Here is an 8542-nt window from a genome sequence, read left to right on the forward strand (position 1 = left end):
ATATGATTCTCTTTTCTATGCAACACATAGTAAAATTGATCAGCTGATGCCTTACTGTATTTCTGCTTCACAGTGCACAAACTCTATAGGCGATCTGCTCAAGACATGTCATACATGGCTGCTTGGGAAGATGGTGAGTGAAAGTGTATGGCAGTGTCTTAAGAGTCTTTCGAAATTCTCTGCCTCTCAAGTTCACAGAGAGGCAGAATCACCATGGAGGTGGGAGATGATGGGCTTGCATGGTTTTAGGTGTTCTTCACAGATCTCACTACCTCTTTAGAGGAAATATATGACAGGTCATAGATGCATAAGAAACTTAGTTTTGGGAGAGTCACTGACTTAACAAGATTAATGAAATGTCACCTTCCTATGGGCCAACATTATCTTTCTGAAGCAGATATTTAAAGCAAATTCTAGTTGTTCTTTGTAATGCACCCAAGTCATTATTCATGCAGACTATATAAGAGCAAAGACTGTGTGTGTGTGCGTGCGCGTATGCATACACATGCGCACACGTGCAGAGTCAGAGGGGGAAATGTGGGGGAATGATAAGCACGTAGCAACAGAGTGCAATAGCTTTCCTTACTGTTTATGAGATCAACTCCTTTAAAATTATAATGACATGTTTGACTTTGAAAACACCTCTCATTCTGATCATCAAACAAACGTTGGATTATATAAAAAAAACTATACTAGTAACTTAGAATCATAAGTGCGGGTTTTTTTAATTGTATTCTGGACTTAGCTTTCATGGTTCATGTTTTCAATTGTTTTTCTGAAACCATGCCAATAAAGAATTACAATTACAAAAGAAACAAAAGATTCTCCCTTAATCACATGATTCTAGGAGCTGAAGCTTAAGGCAAAAAATATATAGGGATTTTTGAATTATTACAAATTATGTGTCCTATTGAAATGCCACTCTAGATGCCATACAAAATTATGAGGAGTAGAATTAACTGAGTTATTCCACTCAGAGTTGAAATCTAGCAGCTGTTTTAGGGAGAGGTCACAGCTGATCTCAGCTACTGCCATGACATTTTAAGGAAAGGATCACTTTGCTTCTTCTTGATATAGTTTACTTCAGAAAAGGTATAGGAGAGAGAAAGTTTGATGAATTACTTTGAAATCTTAAAATGCTGATAATTATTCTTTGCTTTCCCCCTCCAGAAGCTTCAAATTTTTGCTCCTGTCATCTGTATTTCCAACACACAACTTTCAGTGATTCATGCCTGCCTCCTGTTTGTCATGACTGTCATTTTTTCCCCCTTGTTTACATGCACCACACCCTGAAGTCCCTTGCTTGTTTGTAAAATAACAGCTGTTCTTATCCATTTAAATTCTCCATTGAGATCTTTCGTACAGGAGACATTTGCTCCTCATGCAAGTAATGTGGCAAACGTGATACGTGATACGTCTAGGTTTCAAAGGGATCAGCCCTGGGGTTGGCTTCTTAGAACCAAATGAACAGTAAAACCCTGAGGTTATTGGGTTAACTGGTTTTTTTTGTTTGTTGGTTTTCCCCCAAAGAGTCCATGATAGGGTTGGTTTTTGTCTGCAGGAGCCAGTGTGGATAATTAATTTAGACAATTGTTATCCTCTGAGTTTTCTACAAGCATACCTTATCATTTCTGAGGAGGCTGAAGGTTTTAGAAGTTCCCATGGTTACTATGAATTACTTCATCTCACTTCTAGCATATTTCTTCTACACTATTGCCGGCTGCCAGTAGGCTTTGAGGAAGGCTCCTATTAGGTGCTAATCAACTAGATGCCATTGACATTGAAAATGGCTTTTTTTGCCTTACGAAAGTAAAACTTATGTGACTTGACCAGGTTTCCTTGAGGAGAATTTTCACTAAGAACTAGTTTACTTATGGTAGATTATTTTCTACTCCTATTTATTTACAGACCTAGGGCATCTTATCTTGCACTCTCTATAAAGGACTGTCTCTTCTTCCAGCTGTTTCCTCTTTTAAGATCTGAATGTCTATGTGGCTTTTTCTGACTTCAGTTAAGTTCTTTTTTTTTTCCAAATAGAACCCCTCCAGATTCACATTACTTCAATTCATAGCTCCACAGTATTGAGAAGAGAGATGGATGAGTGAAAGATCTGCAAATATTCCTGCTTTCTCTGTAGCTCTGTTACAGGACCAATGCGTCACTTAGTGTTCTCTTGGCGTTGTACTTGCAGCTGCTCCCATCCATGATTACACTGTAGAGCTAAGTAATCTCTCAAGGCCTTTCAGTCTGAGTAAAGCACCAGGGCACATGGGGCAAAGGTGTGTATTCCAGGTGGAAACAGTATAAATGGTCACCGAGTAATTACTTCTTAATGGTGCCCAGAATGGCTGAGGTGAATCTGGATTTGATCTGAGAGTGCTTGGTTTTGGTGTAAAAATATTTTGAGAAATGTTTATGCTCTTTTTGTTCTGAAAATAACCACTTTAAAACTAGCTTTGATAAAATCTGAATTTAAGAAGTAAAAGTTGATTAACTGCTATAAATTGGATACTGACCAAAAGACACAGCTGTGCCAGAGTTGAAGGAAGAGAGGAAGATCAGAAATTTTAATCAATAAACACCAGCTAATAAAAATAATTTCCATTTTTAAGTCAACTTTTACAATAAAAATTATAATCTGCTAAATGGAATTAAAAGATAGCTTCACAGTATTTCAGAAGTTGTTAAGATACTGAAAATCACAAGAGTAGGGTAGTAGAAGAAAACAGTCAAGCTATTCAGACTTCCTGTTTCTAAGGAAGAAAACACAACTATGTGTTGACCAATACCTTCACTCAGATATATTTCCATATTTCTGTTATTTATTGTCTGGAAGCTGGAGTGTGTGACTGAATTCCTGAAGTGGGTCCTTCGCTTTTCCTCTTAAGGATAACTACTTCAATAAGGGTAAATCTGTGAGGAAGGTTGCCCAAGCCTCACAAGAAGGGGAAAGGAAGCTGAGCAAAGCTACTTCTCTTCATGACCCATTCTTCATTTTCCTGTCATGTCCCCTCTGGGCAATGCTCCTGCCTTGCTTCTCTGCCATCTTCAAAACTGTTTGAGTCTTCCAAAGTTTCACCTTGTTCCTATCTGACAGGAAGAAATGTTCAAGCTGAGTCTGAGAGAAAGACTAGTGAGTTGCTTGTGTCTCTGTCTCTTATCAGGTATCTTGCAAGAATACCTTGATTGCTGATGAGAACACAGTGAAATGTAAAATGAACTGTTTTTAGTTTAAGGATAGTAGTTACTGGCAAAAATCTCTGCCTCCAAAACTGCCTTGTTTCATGGCCTTTACAGGAATACTACTGCAGAATGGAGAGCTAGAAAAGTGTCCACCTCCTTAAAGTCTTTCCTCGTCCTTTGCTATAGCAGATTTCTACAGGAAGCACAGTAATCTGGCTTTGGGATCTGTCCTGTCCTTTACATCCCTAATAACTGTGACAGATCTTGGTTATAAAACATAAAAAGCTGGGCTGAAAACTGCAGCAGCTCCTCAGGAGTTGATCCAGGAGCAGCTCATATCTCTGCTCTAGCAGGGAGAAGACAGTCAGCCACAGCATAGCACCCTGCCCCAAGCTAAGCCACGTGAGAGCCAGAGACCTCTGTGTGCAAGCCTATCACTGGTCTCTTTTAGGTGACTGCCAGAATGTGAGACTGGGCTTCATCCCAACTGGAGAAGGTACAGGCCTCGGCTTATGCGATGGAGATTGGTATTTGTGCAGCCACATTATATGGATGAACTTGACGTAAAGCTGTTGTACCATGACTTTGGATGTAGTGCTGGGACATGGTACATACCTATGAGATATGGGGTGGCAGAGAATCAGCCCTTCAGTGTCCTCTCCAGTACACCTCTCTTCAGAGGTTAGGAAGTGAAGAAGCAGACCTAGGGGGCTAACTCTCCTCCCTTCTTTTCTGCATCTTTTCAAGGGAGATCCTGAAGGACCACCTATATTTGTGGTCTTACTGTGTACTCATATGTTCTCCCATCTGCCTCTGGACCTTATAACCTGAAGAGATCACCATTAGCAATACCATAATTAAACAGATACTAATAAAAGGAGCTGCAAAAGCATTATACACATACTTCTTGTTAGTGAGCGCTTGCTATGTAAAATGTATATGTGACCCATTCAATGATGCTAGAAGAAGAATGCATTAGAGTGTGCTGAGGTTATCAGGAAGCCACAGCTGGCAATGTTAGATTTGTTATAGGAAACTACCTAAAGAATGGTGAAGATAACAGGAACGTTCTGCCGGGGAAAAAAAAAGCAACCAGCCATTCTATAGAGGTCACATAACTTGACCCTGTATAGAATAGTTTGTAACAACCTGAATAAGCAAAGCCTGAGTACATAAGACTGCAAAGAAAACCACTAGTTGTGCAGGCACTCTTGCTTCAGCACCAGGTATGCAGAACTGATTGCTTGGTATCCTGTATTGCTGTATGGATAACTGTTATTATATTATCATTAAGGGGAACAAAGCACCCATACTTGTGTCTCATCTAGTATCTTACTCTGAGGCTTTGTTGTAATTTGGACGCAACTGCCCATCCCATGAAGAAACAGAAAAAAATCTCTATATACAGCCAGATAAATTTTGCTTGAACTGGAGAGGAAAACAGGCCTCACAATTAGGTGATGACTTCATTGTCCTCACATTTATTATCAGTGATGATTATAGAACCTACACGGTAAACAGTTAATGATGGCTTGTATGAGGAGTGAACATACATTGAAAAATAATCATGATTAATTTCTTTTACAGAAAGTTATTATACTCCAGAGCCCTGGAGGGAAAATCATAGCAAGGGAACAGCTGTAAACAGTTCCTTGTACAAATCATTTTAGTGGCCTGTTTAGGTAAGTCTCTGGAAGAGTGACGGAGGGAGGAAATAACTCTTGCAATTTTGTACAGCAAAACCTTGTTAGGAGAGAGCTCTAAGACAAGATAATGATATTGTTCCTTGTCTCATAAATACAAAAGTTATGACTTTCCTAGCATGCATCACAAAGCTAGCCCTTAATAAATAATCCAGCCTAACCTCAGCTGCAGTGCAAAACCTGTGAGGGTCTACAGAGCTAGCAGCCAAGCTGGCTGACATGACATGTTAATACTAGTCCTAACTCCTTGGAGGGCAAGTAAAGAGCAAAAGGACACGTGGTCAGAGTTCTGTACAAGCACTGTAATGAATGCATAATGCCATGGGAAGCATTGGTTTTTTAACAGCTTTTTCATACTGTTCAGCTGTAACACAGAGTTATAGCTGTGCTGTGCTTCATGGGGTGAGTGCCTCTGTTGGTTATGCAAAACTTGGTTCCAGGTAGCAGTTGGAATTTGACAGCCTCCAAGTTTGTGTGTATCTAGACTGCAAGGATTGCCACAGCTGGAATTCTGATTCATGTAACTGGTAAAAAATAATTACTGTTTATTGGTATGTCTTTTGGTTCACCCTCTGGAATTCACTGAAAAAAATGGTCTTGGTGACAAAAAATAAGGAATGATCAAGTGATCTCTCCAGGGGATTGAATTACTAAGGAATAGGACTATGATGAACAGCAAATGTCTTTTGTTAATAGCATTTCCCATCCCCCATCTTCCTTTTTAACAATTCCTGGTTCTTTTTCTTCTGAATCATGCCAAAATTTAACCCAGTGTAAAATTTTATGATGAAACTGCAAAGTAGAACCTTATCTGAGGAACTTGACATCAGCATGTGAAAGAGTGTATATGGTGCTGCTTATCTTTTCAGCAACATTTTTGGATGGTAATCGCCCTAATCAGCTGTATGCATTGGCGATTAAATGAGAGAACAGCAGAAAAGCCCACTTCCTCCATAACTCAGCTCCTGCTTTCCATATTGTAACTCGATGCCCAAAGACTCACAGTTCTTTCTTCCAAAATTAGCTTTCCAAGCTTTACAAACACACTTGCTTCTAACTGATGGAGAAGCTTTAAAATTTTTCCAGTTCCAGAAGAAGAAAAAATATCTGAGCCACTGTAAGCAATGTAATTTACTATTCTAAATGTTGTCACAACAAATTGTTACTAAGTCTATCAGCAGTCTTTTTCTCTTACTCCTTCCCTTCTTTTTCTGTAGCTAAGAGTACCTCTTCCCAGTTGCCTTCACAGTTTATATCCCACATATGAAATAGCTCCCTTTCTCTGAGTATTCCTTTGGGCTATCAATGAGATGATCAGACTGGCAAGTTTTTTAATAATTCTTTGAAATAAAGTCAACTCTCCAACTTTCTGTATCCTAATTCTTTTATTTTTATTTTACATCTACTGACAGCTCAAGACAGTGTTATACAGGGAGAAACTGAGGCACAGAAATACTGCAAAAGTTAGATGAAATCGGAGAGAGGTCCAGAAACTAAACTAGGAAACCAGTCCTGGACTTTCAGCATATGCCAGAAAAGCAAGGGAAGTATGGGCCAACAAAAGGGAGAGAAAAAATGCTTTCTACCAGAAACAGAGCATCTGTCATACTACCTTTTTAATACACTGGAAAATTTGAGAAGAAAAAAAAAAATGCTAGTGATTGTTCCCTTCTCTAACTTTACTTAAGAGCCCAGGGCACTTATTTGAAGACCAGTGTCTATGTTTTTTCCCAGTCTGAAGGAAGGTGAACCAGTATTTCTAACCTGCAGTGCCAATCTCTCACCAGTGCACAGGACACTGTCCTTTCATGGAAGCACTCTCATTGCCATATTTTGATTTTTTTTTTTTTTACTTCATATAAAATGATTCAAGTTCCTTATTACCAGAGACCAGAACCCACATCCCTGTTGCAGATGCAATGTGCAGTCTTTTGCTTCACTCCAGTTCTAGGTCTCCAGTTAACACAGTGAACTTTTAAGTAAGCCTCTGCAAAAGCAGTTGAGAGAACCTCCCTTGAGCATATGTCACTGGCCGAGATGCTCTTCTGGGACGTGACTGTTGGGTTGAGGAAACTTGACCTTGAATCCTCTGTAGATCAAGAAAGTAACTCATGGAAGAAAGAGTTACACTCATTCTCTTCTTTTGAAGATATTATCTAATAAGATACTCATCTGCATATCATAAATCAGCAAAAGCAATAGAAGAAATGGTATAGTTTATATATCATTGGTAATGAGTCTGTTGTCAGTGAAGACAGCTCTAGAATAGAGATGGTTGGGTCAGGATCTCTAAGATCACAAATAATGGAGCAGGGCTGTACATGATATACATCTTTTGTCCTAGTGCCATATTGCCACTTACAGTTGCTAATTTCCTCTTCCTCTTCTTTGTAAAACATATAATTTATTTCCATTGGTCCTTGATGAAAGGCAGAAAAGGAACCTTAGTCACTGAGTATGGGCAAGCATATAGTTAAGAGCGGGAAACTGCCTAAATCAATTGTCAGTGTGTTTTATCTAATTTTCCTATGGAAGTATCCAAAGAATTCACTTGTATGAATATTGACAGAGCAGCACAACACTATGCATAGCTTTTTCTGTGTAAAGCCACTTCTCTCTAATAAGAGAAAATGCTCACTTTTGGACTTGCAGGATTTGGACAGCTTAAAAGTTTGTTTTTATCAGGCTAATATTTGTAGTTTAAGAAGACAATGCTTTTTTTGTCTCATCTGTGTGATTAATAAAGCATACAAAATTGCAGTCCCAAAAGTAAAGATATGCTAGTATTAAGGCTGTGTGTACAGCTGCCTAACATCGATTTTGCACTTTGTGAATCTGCAGCATGATACAGCTCTTAAAAAGTCGGGAGTTTTTTTCCCCATTGGTGCTTATTTATCATTCTGTGCCCAAGATGGATGGAATTAGCTTCCTGTGCAGCTATTTCGTTCTTTGTCATCCTGCTGTTCTGTGGGAGGCCTCTTGCCTTATTTACTAACTATCATCCCAGCTCAGCTTGGAGGATGTAAATATCTCTTTTTATGTTCCTTGTTATAGGTGCTTCAGAGGATGGAACGAACTTACTCTCATATCCCTCTGGGAGAAGGGGATGGCATCATACACATTCTAACAAGAAACAACTGAGTTACAGAGAAATTAAAGGAAAATATGCTTCGGAATGTCTAGCCTGAAATCTGGACAGCCTGATTTTTGGGAGCACTTTACATTAGCAATTCAAAGACTAGCTCTTGGTTTTCAGTTGCAGTTTGCAAGAAGCTAGGTTTTAATATGTGCTTACAAATTTTGATGATAAAATAATTACGGATGTACACAATTTAAGAATTTATGGAAATACTTTCTAAAATAGCACTGTAGCAGTGCATTGATAGTTCAGTGACTCAGTTGGCTTCACTATGGCATAGAAAAGATATTATTGAAAAACAAATTACACTTTCTACCAAATATTTATAGAAACTTTTCATACCCAATCACGGATAGAATGAGTCTCCCAAATAATAATCAGACTGTGATCGTGAAGCTCCCTGACTCTTATATGCTATGCTGTCTTGGGCTCTATCACACTGATGATAGCTTTTTATTCTGGATCTAAGCCCTCCTAGACACAGTCAGAATTATTTGCTTTTCAAGAGGCAGCAGTC

Source organism: Dromaius novaehollandiae, chromosome 1, assembly GCF_036370855.1.
Source record: "Dromaius novaehollandiae isolate bDroNov1 chromosome 1, bDroNov1.hap1, whole genome shotgun sequence".
NCBI classification, from domain to species: Eukaryota; Metazoa; Chordata; class Aves; order Casuariiformes; family Dromaiidae; genus Dromaius; species Dromaius novaehollandiae.